Consider the following 24505-nt stretch of genomic DNA (forward strand, 5'->3'; position numbering starts at 1 on the left):
TAACAAAAGACAAATAGAAAGTTTTTTTTTTGAACTATTAAGCTCGCAGTTTTTCTGTATTATATGGTTAATAGTTGTTGAGATTACCTATAAAAAGTCTGAGAGCCAGAACAGACGCATCTACACTGTTAATAATAAACCCATTTGAAGTTTTGAATTCATTGTGCATCACAGAACTTTTAATATGAAGACAAAGGCTAAGGCATTAAAAAAGACATGTCGACTGAGCGATGTGGAGACCTGCAGCCAGGTGAAGTTTTACCATCTATAAGTAGAGCAGTACATACAGACACCTTCGCTTACGGCCATACCACCCTGAACACGCCCGATCTCGTCCGATCTCGGAAGCTAAGCAGGGTCGGGCCTGGTTAGTACTTGGATGGGAGACCGCCTGGGAATACCAGGTGCTGTAAGCTTTTGTATCTCATTCAGCCAGTAGGGGGCGCTGTTGCCTCACTAGTGGAGAAAGGACTGAGAGAGACAGGCCAGTGGAAAATGAAACATGATTTTATTTGGCAGCCTGTCCTCTTTTTTTTTGTTCTTGTTGCAATTTTCATCAATGTTTTCAGTGAGTATTAATACATATTACACTCTCTGGAGGCTGTTTTCAAATGTCAGTTTTACATTCAAAAAGTACATATAGCCTACTTAAGTAAGGACTACTGCATTAACATATTTTAATTACTTGTACTCAACTTGATTCTTTTTGTTTTAGGTTACTCTTTACTTCCCCACAACACTCTGGTAGCCATATTGTACATTTGATTCAGCTGGAAATATTCACCATCATTATAAATGTTTTCACATCAATAATAAACATTTACACCAAATCAGGAATTATTATAAATGATTACTATTAAGATTGAATGAAAAAAAACCCGCAAACAAGTGATGCTTACTTATCAATCAATATTTTTTCAGAATTAATTGACGTTTTTTCAGAAATTGACCATTTCACATAATGACTTTTACTGTGGATTTATTAAGGTTTTCAATACTGCAAACTGTTCAGAGGCACCTTTCCAGCACTAAAGTGAACAGCAGAAATAAGTTTAAATGTTGCATTAAGGCACACAAGATTTAGGATTATTATAGTAGCCTAATCATTAGTGATTGATTAAGATATAAGGGACAACTGGAAATGATGTTTTTATCAGCACTTACTTGTTTTGAGGTAATCTTGAATGACAAATGAATAAATCAGCCATTGCAATGTTTCATGTAGAAATCATAACCCTGTGGGGCATACATATTTGATCCCCTCACATTCTCCATTATAACTAAAAATCCTCCATTAGGAATCACAAAGGAAAACTTACTAATTATATGACAATTCATAATTCTTACAATCAGTCCCTGTATATGCTATAGATGCTCCCCGATCAAAATTCAGTGTAAGCTACTTTATTGTAAAGTAGAAGCAACGATAGACAAATAAAAGAGAACTACAGTCCATAGCAGGAGGACACAAAAGCTTACAGCACCTGGTATTCCCAGGCGGTCTCCCATCCAAGTACTAACCAGGCCCGACCCTGCTTAGCTTCCGAGATCGGACGAGATCGGGCGTGTTCAGGGTGGTATGGCCGTAAGCGAAGTTTACTGTTGTACAGAGTCTATTTATATATGGATAATGTCGCAGCATTCTATTTTAAATGTATTATCTGAGTTAAATAATAATACAAACTGATAAATTGAAGAGTAGGCTACCTTTTCAAATTCATTCATTCATTCAAGTAATTAAATTGATTGCCTTCTTTTGCAAACATTGTCAATCATAAATAGATCTAATGTAAGAACAAAATAAAAACAAGCCTATGTGAAAAGCATCTATTTAATGGTTTAATAATTTAATAATTTAAATGTATGTAGTCCTAAATGTGGGTAGGCTATTAGTTTTAAATGTTTAAATGATCCGTTATATAGCCTACTGCATACAAGAGAACAAGATGAGTTTAAATTAACAAAAGACAAATAGAAAGTTTTTTTTTTGAACTATTAAGCTCGCAGTTTTTCTGTATTATATGGTTAATAGTTGTTGAGATTACCTATAAAAAGTCTGAGAGCCAGAACAGACGCATCTACACTGTTAATAATAAACCCATTTGAAGTTTTGAATTCATTGTGCATCACAGAACTTTTAATATGAAGACAAAGGCTAAGGCATTAAAAAAGACATGTCGACTGAGCGATGTGGAGACCTGCAGCCAGGTGAAGTTTTACCATCTATAAGTAGAGCAGTACATACAGACACCTTCGCTTACGGCCATACCACCCTGAACACGCCCGATCTCGTCCGATCTCGGAAGCTAAGCAGGGTCGGGCCTGGTTAGTACTTGGATGGGAGACCGCCTGGGAATACCAGGTGCTGTAAGCTTTTGTATCTCATTCAGCCAGTAGGGGGCGCTGTTGCCTCACTAGTGGAGAAAGGACTGAGAGAGACAGGCCAGTGGAAAATGAAACATGATTTTATTTGGCAGCCTGTCCTCTTTTTTTTTGTTCTTGTTGCAATTTTCATCAATGTTTTCAGTGAGTATTAATACATATTACACTCTCTGGAGGCTGTTTTCAAATGCCAGTTTTACATTCAAAAAGTACATATAGCCTACTTAAGTAAGGACTACTGCATTAACATATTTTAATTACTTGTACTTAACTTGATTCTTTTTGTTTTAGGTTACTCTTTACTTCCCCACAACACTCTGGTAGCCATATTGTACATTTGATTCAGCTGGAAATATTCACCATCATTATAAATGTTTTCACATCAATAATAAACATTTACACCAAATCAGGAATTATTATAAATGATTACTATTAAGATTGAATGAAAAAAAACCCGCAAACAAGTGATGCTTACTTATCAATCAATATTTTTTCAGAATTAATTGACGTTTTTTCAGAAATTGACCATTTCACATAATGACTTTTACTGTGGATTTATTAAGGTTTTCAATACTGCAAACTGTTCAGAGGCACCTTTCCAGCACTAAAGTGAACAGCAGAAATAAGTTTAAATGTTGCATTAAGGCACACAAGATTTAGGATTATTATAGTAGCCTAATCATTAGTGATTGATTAAGATATAAGGGACAACTGGAAATGATGTTTTTATCAGCACTTACTTGTTTTGAGGTAATCTTGAATGACAAATGAATAAATCAGCCATTGCAATGTTTCATGTAGAAATCATAACCCTGTGGGGCATACATATTTGATCCCCTCACATTCTCCATTATAACTAAAAATCCTCCATTAGGAATCACAAAGGAAAACTTACTAATTATATGACAATTCATAATTATTACAGTCAGTCCCTATATATGCTATAGATGCTCCCCGATCAAAATTCAGTGTAAGCTACTTTATTGGAAAGTAGAAGCAACGATAGACAAATAAAAGAGAACTACAGTCCATAGCAGGAGGACACAAAAGCTTACAGCACCTGGTATTCCCAGGCGGTCTCCCATCCAAGTACTAACCAGGCCCGACCCTGCTTAGCTTCCGAGATCGGACGAGATCGGGCGTGTTCAGGGTGGTATGGCCGTAAGCGAAGTTTACTGTTGTACAGAGTCTATTTATATATGGATAATGTCGCAGCATTCTATTTTAAATGTATTATCTGAGTTAAATAATAATACAAACTGATAAATTGAAGAGTAGGCTACCTTTTCAAATTCATTCATTCATTCAAGTAATTAAATTGATTGCCTTCTTTTGCAAACATTGTCAATCATAAATAGATCTAATGTAAGAACAAAATAAAAACAAGCCTATGTGAAAAGCATCTATTTAATGGTTTAATAATTTAATAATTTAAATGTATGTAGTCCTAAATGTGGGTAGGCTATTAGTTTTAAATGTTTAAATGATCCGTTATATAGCCTACTGCATACAAGAGAACAAGATGAGTTTAAATTAACAAAAGACAAATAGAAAGTTTTTTTTTTGAACTATTAAGCTCGCAGTTTTTCTGTATTATATGGTTAATAGTTGTTGAGATTACCTATAAAAAGTCTGAGAGCCAGAACAGACGCATCTACACTGTTAATAATAAACCCATTTGAAGTTTTGAATTCATTGTGCATCACAGAACTTTTAATATGAAGACAAAGGCTAAGGCATTAAAAAAGACATGTCGACTGAGCGATGTGGAGACCTGCAGCCAGGTGAAGTTTTACCATCTATAAGTAGAGCAGTACATACAGACACCTTCGCTTACGGCCATACCACCCTGAACACGCCCGATCTCGTCCGATCTCGGAAGCTAAGCAGGGTCGGGCCTGGTTAGTACTTGGATGGGAGACCGCCTGGGAATACCAGGTGCTGTAAGCTTTTGTATCTCATTCAGCCAGTAGGGGGCGCTGTTGCCTCACTAGTGGAGAAAGGACTGAGAGAGACAGGCCAGTGGAAAATGAAACATGATTTTATTTGGCAGCCTGTCCTCTTTTTTTTTGTTCTTGTTGCAATTTTCATCAATGTTTTCAGTGAGTATTAATACATATTACACTCTCTGGAGGCTGTTTTCAAATGCCAGTTTTACATTCAAAAAGTACATATAGCCTACTTAAGTAAGGACTACTGCATTAACATATTTTAATTACTTGTACTTAACTTGATTCTTTTTGTTTTAGGTTACTCTTTACTTCCCCACAACACTCTGGTAGCCATATTGTACATTTGATTCAGCTGGAAATATTCACCATCATTATAAATGTTTTCACATCAATAATAAACATTTACACCAAATCAGGAATTATTATAAATGATTACTATTAAGATTGAATGAAAAAAAACCCGCAAACAAGTGATGCTTACTTATCAATCAATATTTTTTCAGAATTAATTGACGTTTTTTCAGAAATTGACCATTTCACATAATGACTTTTACTGTGGATTTATTAAGGTTTTCAATACTGCAAACTGTTCAGAGGCACCTTTCCAGCACTAAAGTGAACAGCAGAAATAAGTTTAAATGTTGCATTAAGGCACACAAGATTTAGGATTATTATAGTAGCCTAATCATTAGTGATTGATTAAGATATAAGGGACAACTGGAAATGATGTTTTTATCAGCACTTACTTGTTTTGAGGTAATCTTGAATGACAAATGAATAAATCAGCCATTGCAATGTTTCATGTAGAAATCATAACCCTGTGGGGCATACATATTTGATCCCCTCACATTCTCCATTATAACTAAAAATCCTCCATTAGGAATCACAAAGGAAAACTTACTAATTATATGACAATTCATAATTATTACAGTCAGTCCCTATATATGCTATAGATGCTCCCCGATCAAAATTCAGTGTAAGCTACTTTATTGGAAAGTAGAAGCAACGATAGACAAATAAAAGAGAACTACAGTCCATAGCAGGAGGACACAAAAGCTTACAGCACCTGGTATTCCCAGGCGGTCTCCCATCCAAGTACTAACCAGGCCCGACCCTGCTTAGCTTCCGAGATCGGACGAGATCGGGCGTGTTCAGGGTGGTATGGCCGTAAGCGAAGTTTACTGTTGTACAGAGTCTATTTATATATGGATAATGTCGCAGCATTCTATTTTAAATGTATTATCTGAGTTAAATAATAATACAAACTGATAAATTGAAGAGTAGGCTACCTTTTCAAATTCATTCATTCATTCAAGTAATTAAATTGATTGCCTTCTTTTGCAAACATTGTCAATCATAAATAGATCTAATGTAAGAACAAAATAAAAACAAGCCTATGTGAAAAGCATCTATTTAATGGTTTAATAATTTAATAATTTAAATGTATGTAGTCCTAAATGTGGGTAGGCTATTAGTTTTAAATGTTTAAATGATCCGTTATATAGCCTACTGCATACAAGAGAACAAGATGAGTTTAAATTAACAAAAGACAAATAGAAAGTTTTTTTTTTGAACTATTAAGCTCGCAGTTTTTCTGTATTATATGGTTAATAGTTGTTGAGATTACCTATAAAAAGTCTGAGAGCCAGAACAGACGCATCTACACTGTTAATAATAAACCCATTTGAAGTTTTGAATTCATTGTGCATCACAGAACTTTTAATATGAAGACAAAGGCTAAGGCATTAAAAAAGACATGTCGACTGAGCGATGTGGAGACCTGCAGCCAGGTGAAGTTTTACCATCTATAAGTAGAGCAGTACATACAGACACCTTCGCTTACGGCCATACCACCCTGAACACGCCCGATCTCGTCCGATCTCGGAAGCTAAGCAGGGTCGGGCCTGGTTAGTACTTGGATGGGAGACCGCCTGGGAATACCAGGTGCTGTAAGCTTTTGTATCTCATTCAGCCAGTAGGGGGCGCTGTTGCCTCACTAGTGGAGAAAGGACTGAGAGAGACAGGCCAGTGGAAAATGAAACATGATTTTATTTGGCAGCCTGTCCTCTTTTTTTTTGTTCTTGTTGCAATTTTCATCAATGTTTTCAGTGAGTATTAATACATATTACACTCTCTGGAGGCTGTTTTCAAATGTCAGTTTTACATTCAAAAAGTACATATAGCCTACTTAAGTAAGGACTACTGCATTAACATATTTTAATTACTTGTACTCAACTTGATTCTTTTTGTTTTAGGTTACTCTTTACTTCCCCACAACACTCTGGTAGCCATATTGTACATTTGATTCAGCTGGAAATATTCACCATCATTATAAATGTTTTCACATCAATAATAAACATTTACACCAAATCAGGAATTATTATAAATGATTACTATTAAGATTGAATGAAAAAAAACCCGCAAACAAGTGATGCTTACTTATCAATCAATATTTTTTCAGAATTAATTGACGTTTTTTCAGAAATTGACCATTTCACATAATGACTTTTACTGTGGATTTATTAAGGTTTTCAATACTGCAAACTGTTCAGAGGCACCTTTCCAGCACTAAAGTGAACAGCAGAAATAAGTTTAAATGTTGCATTAAGGCACACAAGATTTAGGATTATTATAGTAGCCTAATCATTAGTGATTGATTAAGATATAAGGGACAACTGGAAATGATGTTTTTATCAGCACTTACTTGTTTTGAGGTAATCTTGAATGACAAATGAATAAATCAGCCATTGCAATGTTTCATGTAGAAATCATAACCCTGTGGGGCATACATATTTGATCCCCTCACATTCTCCATTATAACTAAAAATCCTCCATTAGGAATCACAAAGGAAAACTTACTAATTATATGACAATTCATAATTCTTACAATCAGTCCCTGTATATGCTATAGATGCTCCCCGATCAAAATTCAGTGTAAGCTACTTTATTGTAAAGTAGAAGCAACGATAGACAAATAAAAGAGAACTACAGTCCATAGCAGGAGGACACAAAAGCTTACAGCACCTGGTATTCCCAGGCGGTCTCCCATCCAAGTACTAACCAGGCCCGACCCTGCTTAGCTTCCGAGATCGGACGAGATCGGGCGTGTTCAGGGTGGTATGGCCGTAAGCGAAGTTTACTGTTGTACAGAGTCTATTTATATATGGATAATGTCGCAGCATTCTATTTTAAATGTATTATCTGAGTTAAATAATAATACAAACTGATAAATTGAAGAGTAGGCTACCTTTTCAAATTCATTCATTCATTCAAGTAATTAAATTGATTGCCTTCTTTTGCAAACATTGTCAATCATAAATAGATCTAATGTAAGAACAAAATAAAAACAAGCCTATGTGAAAAGCATCTATTTAATGGTTTAATAATTTAAATGTATGTAGTCCTAAATGTGGGTAGGCCATTAGTTTTAAATGTTTAAATGATCCGTTATATAGCCTACTGCATACAAGAGAACAAGATGAGTTTAAATTAACAAAAGACAAATAGAAAGTTTTTTTTTTTGAACTATTAAGCTCGCAGTTTTTCTGTATTATATGGTTAATAGTTGTTGAGATTACCTATAAAAAGTCTGAGAGCCAGAACAGACGCATCTACACTGTTAATAATAAACCCATTTGAAGTTTTGAATTCATTGTGCATCACAGAACTTTTAATATGAAGACAAAGGCTAAGGCATTAAAAAAGACATGTCGACTGAGCGATGTGGAGACCTGCAGCCAGGTGAAGTTTTACCATCTATAAGTAGAGCAGTACATACAGACACCTTCGCTTACGGCCATACCACCCTGAACACGCCCGATCTCGTCCGATCTCGGAAGCTAAGCAGGGTCGGGCCTGGTTAGTACTTGGATGGGAGACCGCCTGGGAATACCAGGTGCTGTAAGCTTTTATATCTCATTCAGCCAGCAGGGGGCGCTGTTGCCTCACTAATGGAGAAAGGACTGAGAGAAACAGGCCAGTGGAAAATGAAACATGATTTTATTTGGCAGCCTGTCCTCTTTTTTTTTGTTCTTGTTGCAATTTTCATCAATGTTTTCAGTGAGTATTAATACATATTACACTCTCTGGAGGCTGTTTTCAAATGTCAGTTTTACATTCAAAAAGTACATATAGCCTACTTAAGTAAGGACTACTGCATTAACATCTTTTAATTACTTGTACTTAACTTGATTCTTTTTGTTTTAGGTTACTCTTTACTTCCCCACAACACTCTGGTAGCCATATTGTACATTTGATTCAGCTGGAAATATTCACCATCATTATAAATGTTTTCACATCAATAATAAACATTTACACCAAATCAGGAATTATTATAAATGATTACTATTAAGATTGAATGAAAAAAAACCCGCAAACAAGTGATGCTTACTTATCAATCAATATTTTTTCAGAATTAATTGACGTTTTTTCAGAAATTGACCATTTCACATAATGACTTTTACTGTGGATTTATTAAGGTTTTCAATACTGCAAACTGTTCCGAGGCACCTTTCCAGCACTAAAGTGAACAGCAGAAATAAGTTTAAATGTTGCATTAAGGCACACAAGATTTAGGATTATTATAGTAGCCTAATCATTAGTGATTGATTAAGATATAAGGGACAACTGGAAATGATGTTTTTATCAGCACTTACTTGTTTTGAGGTAATCTTGAATGACAAATGAATAAATCAGCCATTGCAATGTTTCATGTAGAAATCATAACCCTGTGGGGCATACATATTTGATCCCCTCACATTCTCCATTATAACTAAAAATCCTCCATTAGGAATCACAAAGGAAAACTTACTAATTATATGACAATTCATAATTATTACAATCAGTCCCTGTATATGCTATAGATGCTCCCCGATCAAAATTCAGTGTAAGCTACTTTATTGGAAAGTAGAAGCAACGATAGACAAATAAAAGAGAACTACAGTCCATAGCAGGAGGACACAAAAGCTTACAGCACCTGGTATTCCCAGGCGGTCTCCCATCCAAGTACTAACCAGGCCCGACCCTGCTTAGCTTCCGAGATCGGACGAGATCGGGCGTGTTCAGGGTGGTATGGCCGTAAGCGAAGTTTACTGTTGTACAGAGTCTATTTATATTTGGATAATGTCGCAGCATTCTATTTTAAATGTATTATCTGAGTTAAATAATAATACAAACTGATAAATTGAAGAGTAGGCTACCTTTTCAAATTCATTCATTCATTCAAGTAATTAAATTGATTGCCTTCTTTTGCAAACATTGTCAATCATAAATAGATCTAATGTAAGAACAAAATAAAAACAAGCCTATGTGAAAAGCATCTATTTAATGGTTTAATAATTTAATAATTTAAATGTATGTAGTCCTAAATGTGGGTAGGCTATTAGTTTTAAATGTTTAAATGATCCGTTATATAGCCTACTGCATACAAGAGAACAAGATGAGTTTAAATTAACAAAAGACAAATAGAAAGTTTTTTTTTTTGAACTATTAAGCTCGCAGTTTTTCTGTATTATATGGTTAATAGTTGTTGAGATTACCTATAAAAAGTCTGAGAGCCAGAACAGACGCATCTACACTGTTAATAATAAACCCATTTGAAGTTTTGAATTCATTGTGCATCACAGAACTTTTAATATGAAGACAAAGGCTAAGGCATTAAAAAAGACATGTCGACTGAGCGATGTGGAGACCTGCAGCCAGGTGAAGTTTTACCATCTATAAGTAGAGCAGTACATACAGACACCTTCGCTTACGGCCATACCACCCTGAACACGCCCGATCTCGTCCGATCTCGGAAGCTAAGCAGGGTCGGGCCTGGTTAGTACTTGGATGGGAGACCGCCTGGGAATACCAGGTGCTGTAAGCTTTTATATCTCATTCAGCCAGCAGGGGGCGCTGTTGCCTCACTAATGGAGAAAGGACTGAGAGAAACAGGCCAGTGGAAAATGAAACATGATTTTATTTGGCAGCCTGTCCTCTTTTTTTTTGTTCTTGTTGCAATTTTCATCAATGTTTTCAGTGAGTATTAATACATATTACACTCTCTGGAGGCTGTTTTCAAATGTCAGTTTTACATTCAAAAAGTACATATAGCCTACTTAAGTAAGGACTACTGCATTAACATCTTTTAATTACTTGTACTTAACTTGATTCTTTTTGTTTTAGGTTACTCTTTACTTCCCCACAACACTCTGGTAGCCATATTGTACATTTGATTCAGCTGGAAATATTCACCATCATTATAAATGTTTTCACATCAATAATAAACATTTACACCAAATCAGGAATTATTATAAATGATTACTATTAAGATTGAATGAAAAAAAACCCGCAAACAAGTGATGCTTACTTATCAATCAATATTTTTTCAGAATTAATTGACGTTTTTTCAGAAATTGACCATTTCACATGATGACTTTTACTGTGGATTTATTAAGGTTTTCAATACTGCAAACTGTTCCGAGGCACCTTTCCAGCACTAAAGTGAACAGCAGAAATAAGTTTAAATGTTGCATTAAGGCACACAAGATTTAGGATTATTATAGTAGCCTAATCATTAGTGATTGATTAAGATATAAGGGACAACTGGAAATGATGTTTTTATCAGCACTTACTTGTTTTGAGGTAATCTTGAATGACAAATGAATAAATCAGCCATTGCAATGTTTCATGTAGAAATCATAACCCTGTGGGGCATACATATTTGATCCCCTCACATTCTCCATTATAACTAAAAATCCTCCATTAGGAATCACAAAGGAAAACTTACTAATTATATGACAATTCATAATTATTACAGTCAGTCCCTGTATATGCTATAGATGCTCCCCGATCAAAATTCAGTGTAAGCTACTTTATTGGAAAGTAGAAGCAACGATAGACAAATAAAAGAGAACTACAGTCCATAGCAGGAGGACACAAAAGCTTACAGCACCTGGTATTCCCAGGCGGTCTCCCATCCAAGTACTAACCAGGCCCGACCCTGCTCAGCTTCCGAGATCGGACGAGATCGGGCGTGTTCAGGGTGGTATGGCCGTAAGCGAAGTTTACTGTTGTACAGAGTCTATTTATATATGGATAATGTCGCAGCATTCTATTTTAAATGTATTATCTGAGTTAAATAATAATACAAACTGATAAATTGAAGAGTAGGCTACCTTTTCAAATTCATTCATTCATTCAAGTAATTAAATTGATTGCCTTCTTTTGCAAACATTGTCAATCATAAATAGATCTAATGTAAGAACAAAATAAAAACAAGCCTATGTGAAAAGCATCTATTTAATGGTTTAATAATTTAATAATTTAAATGTATGTAGTCCTAAATGTGGGTAGGCTATTAGTTTTAAATGTTTAAATGATCCGTTATATAGCCTACTGCATACAAGAGAACAAGATGAGTTTAAATTAACAAAAGACAAATAGAAAGTTTTTTTTTTGAACTATTAAGCTCGCAGTTTTTCTGTATTATATGGTTAATAGTTGTTGAGATTACCTATAAAAAGTCTGAGAGCCAGAACAGACGCATCTACACTGTTAATAATAAACCCATTTGAAGTTTTGAATTCATTGTGCATCACAGAACTTTTAATATGAAGACAAAGGCTAAGGCATTAAAAAAGACATGTCGACTGAGCGATGTGGAGACCTGCAGCCAGGTGAAGTTTTACCATCTATAAGTAGAGCAGTACATACAGACACCTTCGCTTACGGCCATACCACCCTGAACACGCCCGATCTCGTCCGATCTCGGAAGCTAAGCAGGGTCGGGCCTGGTTAGTACTTGGATGGGAGACCGCCTGGGAATACCAGGTGCTGTAAGCTTTTATATCTCATTCAGCCAGCAGGGGGCGCTGTTGCCTCACTAATGGAGAAAGGACTGAGAGAAACAGGCCAGTGGAAAATGAAACATGATTTTATTTGGCAGCCTGTCCTCTTTTTTTTTGTTCTTGTTGCAATTTTCATCAATGTTTTCAGTGAGTATTAATACATATTACACTCTCTGGAGGCTGTTTTCAAATGTCAGTTTTACATTCAAAAAGTACATATAGCCTACTTAAGTAAGGACTACTGCATTAACATCTTTTAATTACTTGTACTTAACTTGATTCTTTTTGTTTTAGGTTACTCTTTACTTCCCCACAACACTCTGGTAGCCATATTGTACATTTGATTCAGCTGGAAATATTCACCATCATTATAAATGTTTTCACATCAATAATAAACATTTACACCAAATCAGGAATTATTATAAATGATTACTATTAAGATTGAATGAAAAAAAACCCGCAAACAAGTGATGCTTACTTATCAATCAATATTTTTTCAGAATTAATTGACGTTTTTTCAGAAATTGACCATTTCACATAATGACTTTTACTGTGGATTTATTAAGGTTTTCAATACTGCAAACTGTTCCGAGGCACCTTTCCAGCACTAAAGTGAACAGCAGAAATAAGTTTAAATGTTGCATTAAGGCACACAAGATTTAGGATTATTATAGTAGCCTAATCATTAGTGATTGATTAAGATATAAGGGACAACTGGAAATGATGTTTTTATCAGCACTTACTTGTTTTGAGGTAATCTTGAATGACAAATGAATAAATCAGCCATTGCAATGTTTCATGTAGAAATCATAACCCTGTGGGGCATACATATTTGATCCCCTCACATTCTCCATTATAACTAAAAATCCTCCATTAGGAATCACAAAGGAAAACTTACTAATTATATGACAATTCATAATTATTACAGTCAGTCCCTGTATATGCTATAGATGCTCCCCGATCAAAATTCAGTGTAAGCTACTTTATTGTAAAGTAGAAGCAACGATAGACAAATAAAAGAGAACTACAGTCCATAGCAGGAGGACACAAAAGCTTACAGCACCTGGTATTCCCAGGCGGTCTCCCATCCAAGTACTAACCAGGCCCGACCCTGCTCAGCTTCCGAGATCGGACCAGATCGGGCGTGTTCAGGGTGGTATGGCCGTAAGCGAAGTTTACTGTTGTACAGAGTCTATTTATATATGGATAATGTCGCAGCATTCTATTTTAAATGTATTATCTGAGTTAAATAATAATACAAACCGATAAATTGAAGAGTAGGCTACCTTTTCAAATTCATTCATTCATTCAAGTAATTAAATTGATTGCCTTCTTTTGCAAACATTGTCAATCATAAATAGATCTAATGTAAGAACAAAATAAAAACAAGCCTATGTGAAAAGCATCTATTTAATGGTTTAATAATTTAATAATTTAAATGTATGTAGTCCTAAATGTGGGTAGGCTATTAGTTTTAAATGTTTAAATGATCCGTTATATAGCCTACTGCATACAAGAGAACAAGATGAGTTTAAATTAACAAAAGACAAATAGAAAGTTTTTTTTTTGAACTATTAAGCTCGCAGTTTTTCTGTATTATATGGTTAATAGTTGTTGAGATTACCTATAAAAAGTCTGAGAGCCAGAACAGACGCATCTACACTGTTAATAATAAACCCATTTGAAGTTTTGAATTCATTGTGCATCACAGAACTTTTAATATGAAGACAAAGGCTAAGGCATTAAAAAAGACATGTCGACTGAGCGATGTGGAGACCTGCAGCCAGGTGAAGTTTTACCATCTATAAGTAGAGCAGTACATACAGACACCTTCGCTTACGGCCATACCACCCTGAACACGCCCGATCTCGTCCGATCTCGGAAGCTAAGCAGGGTCGGGCCTGGTTAGTACTTGGATGGGAGACCGCCTGGGAATACCAGGTGCTGTAAGCTTTTGTATCTCATTCAGCCAGCAGGGGGCGCTGTTGCCTCACTAGTGGAGAAAGGACTGAGAGAGACAGGCCAGTGGAAAATGAAACATGATTTTATTTGGCAGCCTGTCCTCTTTTTTTTTGTTCTTGTTGCAATTTTCATCAATGTTTTCAGTGAGTATTAATACATATTACACTCTCTGGAGGCTGTTTTCAAATGTCAGTTTTACATTCAAAAAGTACATATAGCCTACTTAAGTAAGGACTACTGCATTAACATCTTTTAATTACTTGTACTTAACTTGATTCTTTTTGTTTTAGGTTACTCTTTACTTCCCCACAACACTCTGGTAGCCATATTGTACATTTGATTCAGCTGGAAATATTCACCATCATTATAAATGTTTTCACATCAATAATAAACATTTACACCAAATCAGGAATTATTATAAATGATTACTATTAAGATTGAATGAAAAAAAACCCGCAAACAAGTGATGCTTACTTATCAATCAATATTTTTTCAGAATTAATTGACGTTTTTTCAGAAATTGACCATTTCACATAATGACTTTTACTGTGGATTTATTAAGGTTTTCAATACTGCAAACTGTTCCGAGGCACCTTTCCAGCACTAAAGTGAACAGCAGAAATAAGTTTAAATGTTGCATTAAGGCACACAAGATTTAGGATTATTATAGTAGCCTAATCATTAGTGATTGATTAAGATATAAGGGACAACTGGAAATGATGTTTTTATCAGCACTTACTTGTTTTGAGGTAATCTTGAATGACAAATGAATAAATCAGCCATTGCAATGTTTCATGTAGAAATCATAACCCTGTGGGGCATACATATTTGATCCCCTCACATTCTCCATTATAACTAAAAATCCTCCATTAGGAATCACAAAGGAAAACTTACTAATTATATGACAATTCATAATTATTACAATCAGTCCCTATATATGCTATAGATGCTCCCCGATCAAAATTCAGTGTAAGCTACTTTATTGGAAAGTAGAAGCAACGATAGACAAATAAAAGAGAACTACAGTCCATAGCAGGAGGACACAAAAGCTTACAGCACCTGGTATTCCCAGGCGGTCTCCCATCCAAGTACTAACCAGGCCCGACCCTGCTTAGCTTCCGAGATCGGACGAGATCGGGCGTGTTCAGGGTGGTATGGCCGTAAGCTAAGTTTACTGTTGTACAGAGTCTATTTATATATGGATAATGTCGCAGCATTCTATTTTAAATGTATTATCTGAGTTAAATAATAATACAAACTGATAAATTGAAGAGTAGGCTACCTTTTCAAATTCATTCATTCATTCATTCAAGTAATTAAATTGATTGCCTTCTTTTGCAAACATTGTCAATCATAAATAGATCTAATGTAAGAACAAAATAAAAACAAGCCTATGTGAAAAGCATCTATTTAATGGTTTAATAATTTAATAATTTAAATGTATGTAGTCCTAAATGTGGGTAGGCTATTAGTTTTAAATGTTTAAATGATCCGTTATATAGCCTACTGCATACAAGAGAACAAGATGAGTTTAAATTAACAAAAGACAAATAGAAAGTTTTTTTTTTGAACTATTAAGCTCGCAGTTTTTCTGTATTATATGGTTAATAGTTGTTGAGATTACCTATAAAAAGTCTGAGAGCCAGAACAGACGCATCTACACTGTTAATAATAAACCCATTTGAAGTTTTGAATTCATTGTGCATCACAGAACTTTTAATATGAAGACAAAGGCTAAGGCATTAAAAAAGACATGTCGACTGAGCGATGTGGAGACCTGCAGCCAGGTGAAGTTTTACCATCTATAAGTAGAGCAGTACATACAGACACCTTCGCTTACGGCCATACCACCCTGAACACGCCCGATCTCGTCCGATCTCGGAAGCTAAGCAGGGTCGGGCCTGGTTAGTACTTGGATGGGAGACCGCCTGGGAATACCAGGTGCTGTAAGCTTTTGTATCTCATTCAGCCAGCAGGGGGCGCTGTTGCCTCACTAGTGGAGAAAGGACTGAGAGAGACAGGCCAGTGGAAAATGAAACATGATTTTATTTGGCAGCCTGTCCTCTTTTTTTTTGTTCTTGTTGCAATTTTCATCAATGTTTTCAGTGAGTATTAATACATATTACACTCTCTGGAGGCTGTTTTCAAATGTCAGTTTTACATTCAAAAAGTACATATAGCCTACTTAAGTAAGGACTACTGCATTAACATCTTTTAATTACTTGTACTTAACTTGATTCTTTTTGTTTTAGGTTACTCTTTACTTCCCCACAACACTCTGGTAGCCATATTGTACATTTGATTCAGCTGGAAATATTCACCATCATTATAAATGTTTTCACATCAATAATAAACATTTACACCAAATCAGGAATTATTATAAATGATTACTATTAAGATTGAATGAAAAAAAACCCGCAAACAAGTGATGCTTACTTATCAATCAATATTTTTTCAGAATTAATTGACGTTTTTTCAGAAATTGACCATTTCACATAATGACTTTTACTGTGGATTTATTAAGGTTTTCAATACTGCAAACTGTTCCGAGGCACCTTTCCAGCACTAAAGTGAACAGCAGAAATAAGTTTAAATGTTGCATTAAGGCACACAAGATTTAGGATTATTATAGTAGCCTAATCATTAGTGATTGATTAAGATATAAGGGACAACTGGAAATGATGTTTTTATCAGCACTTACTTGTTTTGAGGTAATCTTGAATGACAAATGAATAAATCAGCCATTGCAATGTTTCATGTAGAAATCATAACCCTGTGGGGCATACATATTTGATCCCCTCACATTCTCCATTATAACTAAAAATCCTCCATTAGGAATCACAAAGGAAAACTTACTAATTATATGACAATTCATAATTATTACAATCAGTCCCTATATATGCTATAGATGCTCCCCGATCAAAATTCAGTGTAAGCTACTTTATTGGAAAGTAGAAGCAACGATAGACAAATAAAAGAGAACTACAGTCCATAGCAGGAGGACACAAAAGCTTACAGCACCTGGTATTCCCAGGCGGTCTCCCATCCAAGTACTAACCAGGCCCGACCCTGCTTAGCTTCCGAGATCGGACGAGATCGGGCGTGTTCAGGGTGGTATGGCCGTAAGCTAAGTTTACTGTTGTACAGAGTCTATTTATATATGGATAATGTCGCAGCATTCTATTTTAAATGTATTATCTGAGTTAAATAATAATACAAACTGATAAATTGAAGAGTAGGCTACCTTTTCAAATTCATTCATTCATTCAAGTAATTAAATTGATTGCCTTCTTTTGCAAACATTGTCAATCATAAATAGATCTAATGTAAGAACAAAATAAAAACAAGCCTATGTGAAAAGCATCTATTTAATGGTTTAATAATTTAATAATTTAAATGTATGTAGTCCTAAATGTGGGTAGGCTATTAGTTTTAAATGTTTAAATGATCCGTTATATAGCCTACTGCATACAAGAGAACAAGATGAGTTTAAATTAACAAAAGACAAATAGAAAGTTTTTTTTTTGAACTATTAAGCTCGCAGTTTTTCTGTATTATATGGTTAATAGTTGTTGAGATTACCTATAAAAAGTCTGAGAGCCAGAACAGACGCATCTACACTGTTAATAATAAACCCATTTGAAGTTTTGAATTCATTGTGCATCACAGAACTTTTAATATGAAGACAAAGGCTAAGGCATTAAAAAAGACATGTCGACTGAGCGATGTGGAGACCTGCAGCCAGGTGAAGTTTTACCGTCTATAAGTAGAGCAGTACATACAGACACCTTCGCTTACGGCCATACCACCCTGAACACGCCCGATCTCGTCCGATCTCGGAAGCTAAGCAGGGGCGGGCCTGGTTAGTACTTGGATGGGAGACCGCCTGGGAATACCAGGTGCTGTAAGCTTTTGTATCTCATTCAGCCAGCAGGGGGCGCTGTTGCCTCACTAGTGGAGAAAGGACTGAGAGAGACAGGCCAGTGGAAAATGAAACATGATTTTATTTGGCAGCCTGTCCTCTTTTTTTTTGTTCTTGTTGCAATTTTCATCAATGTTTTCAGTGAGTATTAATACATATTACACTCTCTGGAGGCTGTTTTCAAATGTCAGTTTTACATTCAAAAAGTACATATAGCCTACTTAAGTAAGGACTACTGCATTAACATCTTTTAATTACTTGTACTTAACTTGATTCTTTTTGTTTTAGGTTACTCTTTACTTCCCCACAACACTCTGGTAGCCATATTGTACATTTGATTCAGCTGGAAATATTCACCATCATTATAAATGTTTTCACATCAATAATAAACATTTACACCAAATCAGGAATTATTATAAATGATTACTATTAAGATTGAATGAAAAAAAACCCGCAAACAAGTGATGCTTACTTATCAATCAATATTTTTTCAGAATTAATTGACGTTTTTTCAGAAATTGACCATTTCACATAATGACTTTTACTGTGGATTTATTAAGGTTTTCAATACTGCAAACTGTTCCGAGGCACCTTTCCAGCACTAAAGTGAACAGCAGAAATAAGTTTAAATGTTGCATTAAGGCACACAAGATTTAGGATTATTATAGTAGCCTAATCATTAGTGATTGATTAAGATATAAGGGACAACTGGAAATGATGTTTTTATCAGCACTTACTTGTTTTGAGGTAATCTTGAATGACAAATGAATAAATCAGCCATTGCAATGTTTCATGTAGAAATCATAACCCTGTGGGGCATACATATTTGATCCCCTCACATTCTCCATTATAACTAAAAATCCTCCATTAGGAATCACAAAGGAAAACTTACTAATTATATGACAATTCATAATTATTACAATCAGTCCCTATATATGCTATAGATGCTCCCCGATCAAAATTCAGTGTAAGCTACTTTATTGGAAAGTAGAAGCAACGATAGACAAATAAAAGAGAACTACAGTCCATAGCAGGAGGACACAAAAGCTTACAGCACCTGGTATTCCCAGGCGGTCTCCCATCCAAGTACTAACCAGGCCCGACCCTGCTTAGCTTCCGAGATCGGACGAGATCGGGCGTGTTCAGGGTGGTATGGCCGTAAGTGAAGTTTACTGTTGTACAGAGTCTATTTATATATGGATAATGTCGCAGCATTCTATTTTAAATGTATTATCTGAGTTAAATAATAATACAAACTGATAAATTGAAGAGTAGGCTACCTTTTCAAATTCATTCATTCATTCAAGTAATTAAATTGATTGCCTTCTTTTGCAAACATTGTCAATCATAAATAGATCTAATGTAAGAACAAAATAAAAACAAGCCTATGTGAAAAGCATCTATTTAATGGTTTAATAATTTAATAATTTAAATGTATGTAGTCCTAAATGTGGGTAGGCTATTAGTTTTAAATGTTTAAATGATCCGTTATATAGCCTACTGCATACAAGAGAACAAGATGAGTTTAAATTAACAAAAGACAAATAGAAAGTTTTTTTTTTGAACTATTAAGCTCGCAGTTTTTCTGTATTATATGGTTAATAGTTGTTGAGATTACCTATAAAAAGTCTGAGAGCCAGAACAGACGCATCTACACTGTTAATAATAAACCCATTTGAAGTTTTGAATTCATTGTGCATCACAGAACTTTTAATATGAAGACAAAGGCTAAGGCATTAAAAAAGACATGTCGACTGAGCGATGTGGAGACCTGCAGCCAGGTGAAGTTTTACCATCTATAAGTAGAGCAGTACATACAGACACCTTCGCTTACGGCCATACCACCCTGAACACGCCCGATCTCGTCCGATCTCGGAAGCTAAGCAGGGTCGGGCCTGGTTAGTACTTGGATGGGAGACCGCCTGGGAATACCAGGTGCTGTAAGCTTTTGTATCTCATTCAGCCAGCAGGGGGCGCTGTTGCCTCACTAGTGGAGAAAGGACTGAGAGAGACAGGCCAGTGGAAAATGAAACATGATTTTATTTGGCAGCCTGTCCTCTTTTTTTTTGTTCTTGTTGCAATTTTCATCAATGTTTTCAGTGAGTATTAATACATATTACACTCTCTGGAGGCTGTTTTCAAATGTCAGTTTTACATTCAAAAAGTACATATAGCCTACTTAAGTAAGGACTACTGCATTAACATCTTTTAATTACTTGTACTTAACTTGATTCTTTTTGTTTTAGGTTACTCTTTACTTCCCCACAACACTCTGGTAGCCATATTGTACATTTGATTCAGCTGGAAATATTCACCATCATTATAAATGTTTTCACATCAATAATAAACATTTACACCAAATCAGGAATTATTATAAATGATTACTATTAAGATTGAATGAAAAAAAACCCGCAAACAAGTGATGCTTACTTATCAATCAATATTTTTTCAGAATTAATTGACGTTTTTTCAGAAATTGACCATTTCACATAATGACTTTTACTGTGGATTTATTAAGGTTTTCAATACTGCAAACTGTTCCGAGGCACCTTTCCAGCACTAAAGTGAACAGCAGAAATAAGTTTAAATGTTGCATTAAGGCACACAAGATTTAGGATTATTATAGTAGCCTAATCATTAGTGATTGATTAAGATATAAGGGACAACTGGAAATGATGTTTTTATCAGCACTTACTTGTTTTGAGGTAATCTTGAATGACAAATGAATAAATCAGCCATTGCAATGTTTCATGTAGAAATCATAACCCTGTGGGGCATACATATTTGATCCCCTCACATTCTCCATTATAACTAAAAATCCTCCATTAGGAATCACAAAGGAAAACTTACTAATTATATGACAATTCATAATTATTACAATCAGTCCCTGTATATGCTATAGATGCTCCCCGATCAAAATTCAGTGTAAGCTACTTTATTGGAAAGTAGAAGCAACGATAGACAAATAAAAGAGAACTACAGTCCATAGCAGGAGGACACAAAAGCTTACAGCACCTGGTATTCCCAGGCGGTCTCCCATCCAAGTACTAACCAGGCCCGACCCTGCTTAGCTTCCGAGATCGGACGAGATCGGGCGTGTTCAGGGTGGTATGGCCGTAAGCGAAGTTTTCTGTTGTACAGAGTCTATTTATATATGGATAATGTCGCAGCATTCTATTTTAAATGTATTATCTGAGTTAAATAATAATACAAACTGATAAATTGAAGAGTAGGCTACCTTTTCAAATTCATTCATTCATTCAAGTAATTAAATTGATTGCCTTCTTTTGCAAACATTGTCAATCATAAATAGATCTAATGTAAGAACAAAATAAAAACAAGCCTATGTGAAAAGCATCTATTTAATGGTTTAATAATTTAATAATTTAAATGTATGTAGTCCTAAATGTGGGTAGGCTATTAGTTTTAAATGTTTAAATGATCCGTTATATAGCCTACTGCATACAAGAGAACAAGATGAGTTTAAATTAACAAAAGACAAATAGAAAGTTTTTTTTTTGAACTATTAAGCTCGCAGTTTTTCTGTATTATATGGTTAATAGTTGTTGAGATTACCTATAAAAAGTCTGAGAGCCAGAACAGACGCATCTACACTGTTAATAATAAACCCATTTGAAGTTTTGAATTCATTGTGCATCACAGAACTTTTAATATGAAGACAAAGGCTAAGGCATTAAAAAAGACATGTCGACTGAGCGATGTGGAGACCTGCAGCCAGGTGAAGTTTTACCATCTATAAGTAGAGCAGTACATACAGACACCTTCGCTTACGGCCATACCACCCTGAACACGCCCGATCTCGTCCGATCTCGGAAGCTAAGCAGGGTCGGGCCTGGTTAGTACTTGGATGGGAGACCGCCTGGGAATACCAGGTGCTGTAAGCTTTTGTATCTCATTCAGCCAGCAGGGGGCGCTGTTGCCTCACTAGTGGAGAAAGGACTGAGAGAGACAGGCCAGTGGAAAATGAAACATGATTTTATTTGGCAGCCTGTCCTCTTTTTTTTTGTTCTTGTTGCAATTTTCATCAATGTTTTCAGTGAGTATTAATACATATTACACTCTCTGGAGGCTGTTTTCAAATGTCAGTTTTACATTCAAAAAGTACATATAGCCTACTTAAGTAAGGACTACTGCATTAACATCTTTTAATTACTTGTACTTAACTTGATTCTTTTTGTTTTAGGTTACTCTTTACTTCCCCACAACACTCTGGTAGCCATATTGTACATTTGATTCAGCTGGAAATATTCACCATCATTATAAATGTTTTCACATCAATAATAAACATTTACACCAAATCAGGAATTATTATAAATGATTACTATTAAGATTGAATGAAAAAAAACCCGCAAACAAGTGATGCTTACTTATCAATCAATATTTTTTCAGAATTAATTGACGTTTTTTCAGAAATTGACCATTTCACATAATGACTTTTACTGTGGATTTATTAAGGTTTTCAATACTGCAAACTGTTCCGAGGCACCTTTCCAGCACTAAAGTGAACAGCAGAAATAAGTTTAAATGTTGCATTAAGGCACACAAGATTTAGGATTATTATAGTAGCCTAATCATTAGTGATTGATTAAGATATAAGGGACAACTGGAAATGATGTTTTTATCAGCACTTACTTGTTTTGAGGTAATCTTGAATGACAAATGAATAAATCAGCCATTGCAATGTTTCATGTAGAAATCATAACCCTGTGGGGCATACATATTTGATCCCCTCACATTCTCCATTATAACTAAAAATCCTCCATTAGGAATCACAAAGGAAAACTTACTAATTATATGACAATTCATAATTATTACAATCAGTCCCTATATATGCTATAGATGCTCCCCGATCAAAATTCAGTGTAAGCTACTTTATTGGAAAGTAGAAGCAACGATAGACAAATAAAAGAGAACTACAGTCCATAGCAGGAGGACACAAAAGCTTACAGCACCTGGTATTCCCAGGCGGTCTCCCATCCAAGTACTAACCAGGCCCGACCCTGCTTAGCTTCCGAGATCGGACGAGATCGGGCGTGTTCAGGGTGGTATGGCCGTAAGCGAAGTTTACTGTTGTACAGAGTCTATTTATATATGGATAATGTCGCAGCATTCTATTTTAAATGTATTATCTGAGTTAAATAATAATACAAACTGATAAATTGAAGAGTAGGCTACCTTTTCAAATTCATTCATTCATTCAAGTAATTAAATTGATTGCCTTCTTTTGCAAACATTGTCAATCATAAATAGATCTAATGTAAGAACAAAATAAAAACAAGCCTATGTGAAAAGCATCTATTTAATGGTTTAATAATTTAATAATTTAAATGTATGTAGTCCTAAATGTGGGTAGGCTATTAGTTTTAAATGTTTAAATGATCCGTTATATAGCCTACTGCATACAAGAGAACAAGATGAGTTTAAATTAACAAAAGACAAATAGAAAGTTTTTTTTTTGAACTATTAAGCTCGCAGTTTTTCTGTATTATATGGTTAATAGTTGTTGAGATTACCTATAAAAAGTCTGAGAGCCAGAACAGACGCATCTACACTGTTAATAATAAACCCATTTGAAGTTTTGAATTCATTGTGCATCACAGAACTTTTAATATGAAGACAAAGGCTAAGGCATTAAAAAAGACATGTCGACTGAGCGATGTGGAGACCTGCAGCCAGGTGAAGTTTTACCATCTATAAGTAGAGCAGTACATACAGACACCTTCGCTTACGGCCATACCACCCTGAACAAGCCCGATCTCGTCCGATCTCGGAAGCTAAGCAGGGGCGGGCCTGGTTAGTACTTGGATGGGAGACTGCCTGGGAATACCAGGTGCTGTAAGCTTTTGTATCTCATTCAGCCAGCAGGGGGTGCTGTTGCCTCACTAGTGGAGAAAGGACTGAGAGAGACAGGCCAGTGGAAAATGAAACATGATTTTATTTGGCAGCCTGTCCTCTTTTTTTTTGTTCTTGTTGCAATTTTCATCAATGTTTTCAGTGAGTATTAATACATATTACACTCTCTGGAGGCTGTTTTCAAATGTCAGTTTTACATTCAAAAAGTACATATAGCCTACTTAAGTAAGGACTACTGCATTAACATCTTTTAATTACTTGTACTTAACTTGATTCTTTTTGTTTTAGGTTACTCTTTACTTCCCCACAACACTCTGGTAGCCATATTGTACATTTGATTCAGCTGGAAATATTCACCATCATTATAAATGTTTTCACATCAATAATAAACATTTACACCAAATCAGGAATTATTATAAATGATTACTATTAAGATTGAATGAAAAAAAACCCGCAAACAAGTGATGCTTACTTATCAATCAATATTTTTTCAGAATTAATTGACGTTTTTTCAGAAATTGACCATTTCACATAATGACTTTTACTGTGGATTTATTAAGGTTTTCAATACTGCAAACTGTTCC

General features: G+C 35.2%; 25 non-coding genes across 25 annotated transcripts; 13 read left to right on the top strand and 12 right to left on the bottom strand.

Moving 5' to 3' along the window:
- The first annotated feature begins 297 nt into the window (after positions 1-297).
- Positions 298-416, top strand: LOC132987683 (5S ribosomal RNA). Its single transcript, XR_009675737.1, has one exon. It is a non-coding gene; the product is annotated as a 5S ribosomal RNA (ribosomal RNA).
- Positions 417-1472: 1056 nt separating this feature from the next.
- LOC132987684 (5S ribosomal RNA) lies at positions 1473-1591 on the bottom strand. Its single transcript, XR_009675738.1, has one exon. It is a non-coding gene; the product is annotated as a 5S ribosomal RNA (ribosomal RNA).
- Positions 1592-2255: 664 nt separating this feature from the next.
- Positions 2256-2374, top strand: LOC132987685 (5S ribosomal RNA). The gene has a single exon (XR_009675739.1). It is a non-coding gene; the product is annotated as a 5S ribosomal RNA (ribosomal RNA).
- A 1056-nt stretch (positions 2375-3430) lies between these two features.
- LOC132987686 (5S ribosomal RNA) lies at positions 3431-3549 on the bottom strand. The gene has a single exon (XR_009675740.1). It is a non-coding gene; the product is annotated as a 5S ribosomal RNA (ribosomal RNA).
- Positions 3550-4213: 664 nt separating this feature from the next.
- On the top strand, positions 4214-4332 carry LOC132987687 (5S ribosomal RNA). Its single transcript, XR_009675741.1, has one exon. It is a non-coding gene; the product is annotated as a 5S ribosomal RNA (ribosomal RNA).
- A 1056-nt stretch (positions 4333-5388) lies between these two features.
- On the bottom strand, positions 5389-5507 carry LOC132987688 (5S ribosomal RNA). Its single transcript, XR_009675742.1, has one exon. It is a non-coding gene; the product is annotated as a 5S ribosomal RNA (ribosomal RNA).
- A 664-nt stretch (positions 5508-6171) lies between these two features.
- Positions 6172-6290, top strand: LOC132987689 (5S ribosomal RNA). The gene has a single exon (XR_009675743.1). It is a non-coding gene; the product is annotated as a 5S ribosomal RNA (ribosomal RNA).
- Positions 6291-7346: 1056 nt separating this feature from the next.
- On the bottom strand, positions 7347-7465 carry LOC132987690 (5S ribosomal RNA). The gene has a single exon (XR_009675744.1). It is a non-coding gene; the product is annotated as a 5S ribosomal RNA (ribosomal RNA).
- Positions 7466-8122: 657 nt separating this feature from the next.
- LOC132987691 (5S ribosomal RNA) lies at positions 8123-8241 on the top strand. Its single transcript, XR_009675745.1, has one exon. It is a non-coding gene; the product is annotated as a 5S ribosomal RNA (ribosomal RNA).
- A 1056-nt stretch (positions 8242-9297) lies between these two features.
- On the bottom strand, positions 9298-9416 carry LOC132987692 (5S ribosomal RNA). Its single transcript, XR_009675746.1, has one exon. It is a non-coding gene; the product is annotated as a 5S ribosomal RNA (ribosomal RNA).
- A 665-nt stretch (positions 9417-10081) lies between these two features.
- LOC132987694 (5S ribosomal RNA) lies at positions 10082-10200 on the top strand. Its single transcript, XR_009675748.1, has one exon. It is a non-coding gene; the product is annotated as a 5S ribosomal RNA (ribosomal RNA).
- A 1056-nt stretch (positions 10201-11256) lies between these two features.
- LOC132987628 (5S ribosomal RNA) lies at positions 11257-11375 on the bottom strand. The gene has a single exon (XR_009675685.1). It is a non-coding gene; the product is annotated as a 5S ribosomal RNA (ribosomal RNA).
- A 664-nt stretch (positions 11376-12039) lies between these two features.
- On the top strand, positions 12040-12158 carry LOC132987695 (5S ribosomal RNA). The gene has a single exon (XR_009675749.1). It is a non-coding gene; the product is annotated as a 5S ribosomal RNA (ribosomal RNA).
- A 1056-nt stretch (positions 12159-13214) lies between these two features.
- On the bottom strand, positions 13215-13333 carry LOC132987639 (5S ribosomal RNA). The gene has a single exon (XR_009675696.1). It is a non-coding gene; the product is annotated as a 5S ribosomal RNA (ribosomal RNA).
- Positions 13334-13997: 664 nt separating this feature from the next.
- LOC132987696 (5S ribosomal RNA) lies at positions 13998-14116 on the top strand. The gene has a single exon (XR_009675750.1). It is a non-coding gene; the product is annotated as a 5S ribosomal RNA (ribosomal RNA).
- A 1056-nt stretch (positions 14117-15172) lies between these two features.
- Positions 15173-15291, bottom strand: LOC132987697 (5S ribosomal RNA). Its single transcript, XR_009675751.1, has one exon. It is a non-coding gene; the product is annotated as a 5S ribosomal RNA (ribosomal RNA).
- A 668-nt stretch (positions 15292-15959) lies between these two features.
- LOC132987698 (5S ribosomal RNA) lies at positions 15960-16078 on the top strand. The gene has a single exon (XR_009675752.1). It is a non-coding gene; the product is annotated as a 5S ribosomal RNA (ribosomal RNA).
- Positions 16079-17134: 1056 nt separating this feature from the next.
- LOC132987571 (5S ribosomal RNA) lies at positions 17135-17253 on the bottom strand. Its single transcript, XR_009675630.1, has one exon. It is a non-coding gene; the product is annotated as a 5S ribosomal RNA (ribosomal RNA).
- Positions 17254-17917: 664 nt separating this feature from the next.
- LOC132987618 (5S ribosomal RNA) lies at positions 17918-18036 on the top strand. Its single transcript, XR_009675676.1, has one exon. It is a non-coding gene; the product is annotated as a 5S ribosomal RNA (ribosomal RNA).
- Positions 18037-19092: 1056 nt separating this feature from the next.
- LOC132987620 (5S ribosomal RNA) lies at positions 19093-19211 on the bottom strand. The gene has a single exon (XR_009675678.1). It is a non-coding gene; the product is annotated as a 5S ribosomal RNA (ribosomal RNA).
- A 664-nt stretch (positions 19212-19875) lies between these two features.
- On the top strand, positions 19876-19994 carry LOC132987572 (5S ribosomal RNA). The gene has a single exon (XR_009675631.1). It is a non-coding gene; the product is annotated as a 5S ribosomal RNA (ribosomal RNA).
- A 1056-nt stretch (positions 19995-21050) lies between these two features.
- Positions 21051-21169, bottom strand: LOC132987573 (5S ribosomal RNA). The gene has a single exon (XR_009675632.1). It is a non-coding gene; the product is annotated as a 5S ribosomal RNA (ribosomal RNA).
- Positions 21170-21833: 664 nt separating this feature from the next.
- On the top strand, positions 21834-21952 carry LOC132987574 (5S ribosomal RNA). The gene has a single exon (XR_009675633.1). It is a non-coding gene; the product is annotated as a 5S ribosomal RNA (ribosomal RNA).
- A 1056-nt stretch (positions 21953-23008) lies between these two features.
- On the bottom strand, positions 23009-23127 carry LOC132987575 (5S ribosomal RNA). The gene has a single exon (XR_009675634.1). It is a non-coding gene; the product is annotated as a 5S ribosomal RNA (ribosomal RNA).
- A 664-nt stretch (positions 23128-23791) lies between these two features.
- LOC132987640 (5S ribosomal RNA) lies at positions 23792-23910 on the top strand. Its single transcript, XR_009675697.1, has one exon. It is a non-coding gene; the product is annotated as a 5S ribosomal RNA (ribosomal RNA).
- Positions 23911-24505: the final 595 nt, after the last annotated feature.

This window comes from Labrus mixtus, chromosome 13 (assembly GCF_963584025.1).
Source record: "Labrus mixtus chromosome 13, fLabMix1.1, whole genome shotgun sequence".
NCBI lineage: Eukaryota > Metazoa > Chordata > Actinopteri > Labriformes > Labridae > Labrus > Labrus mixtus.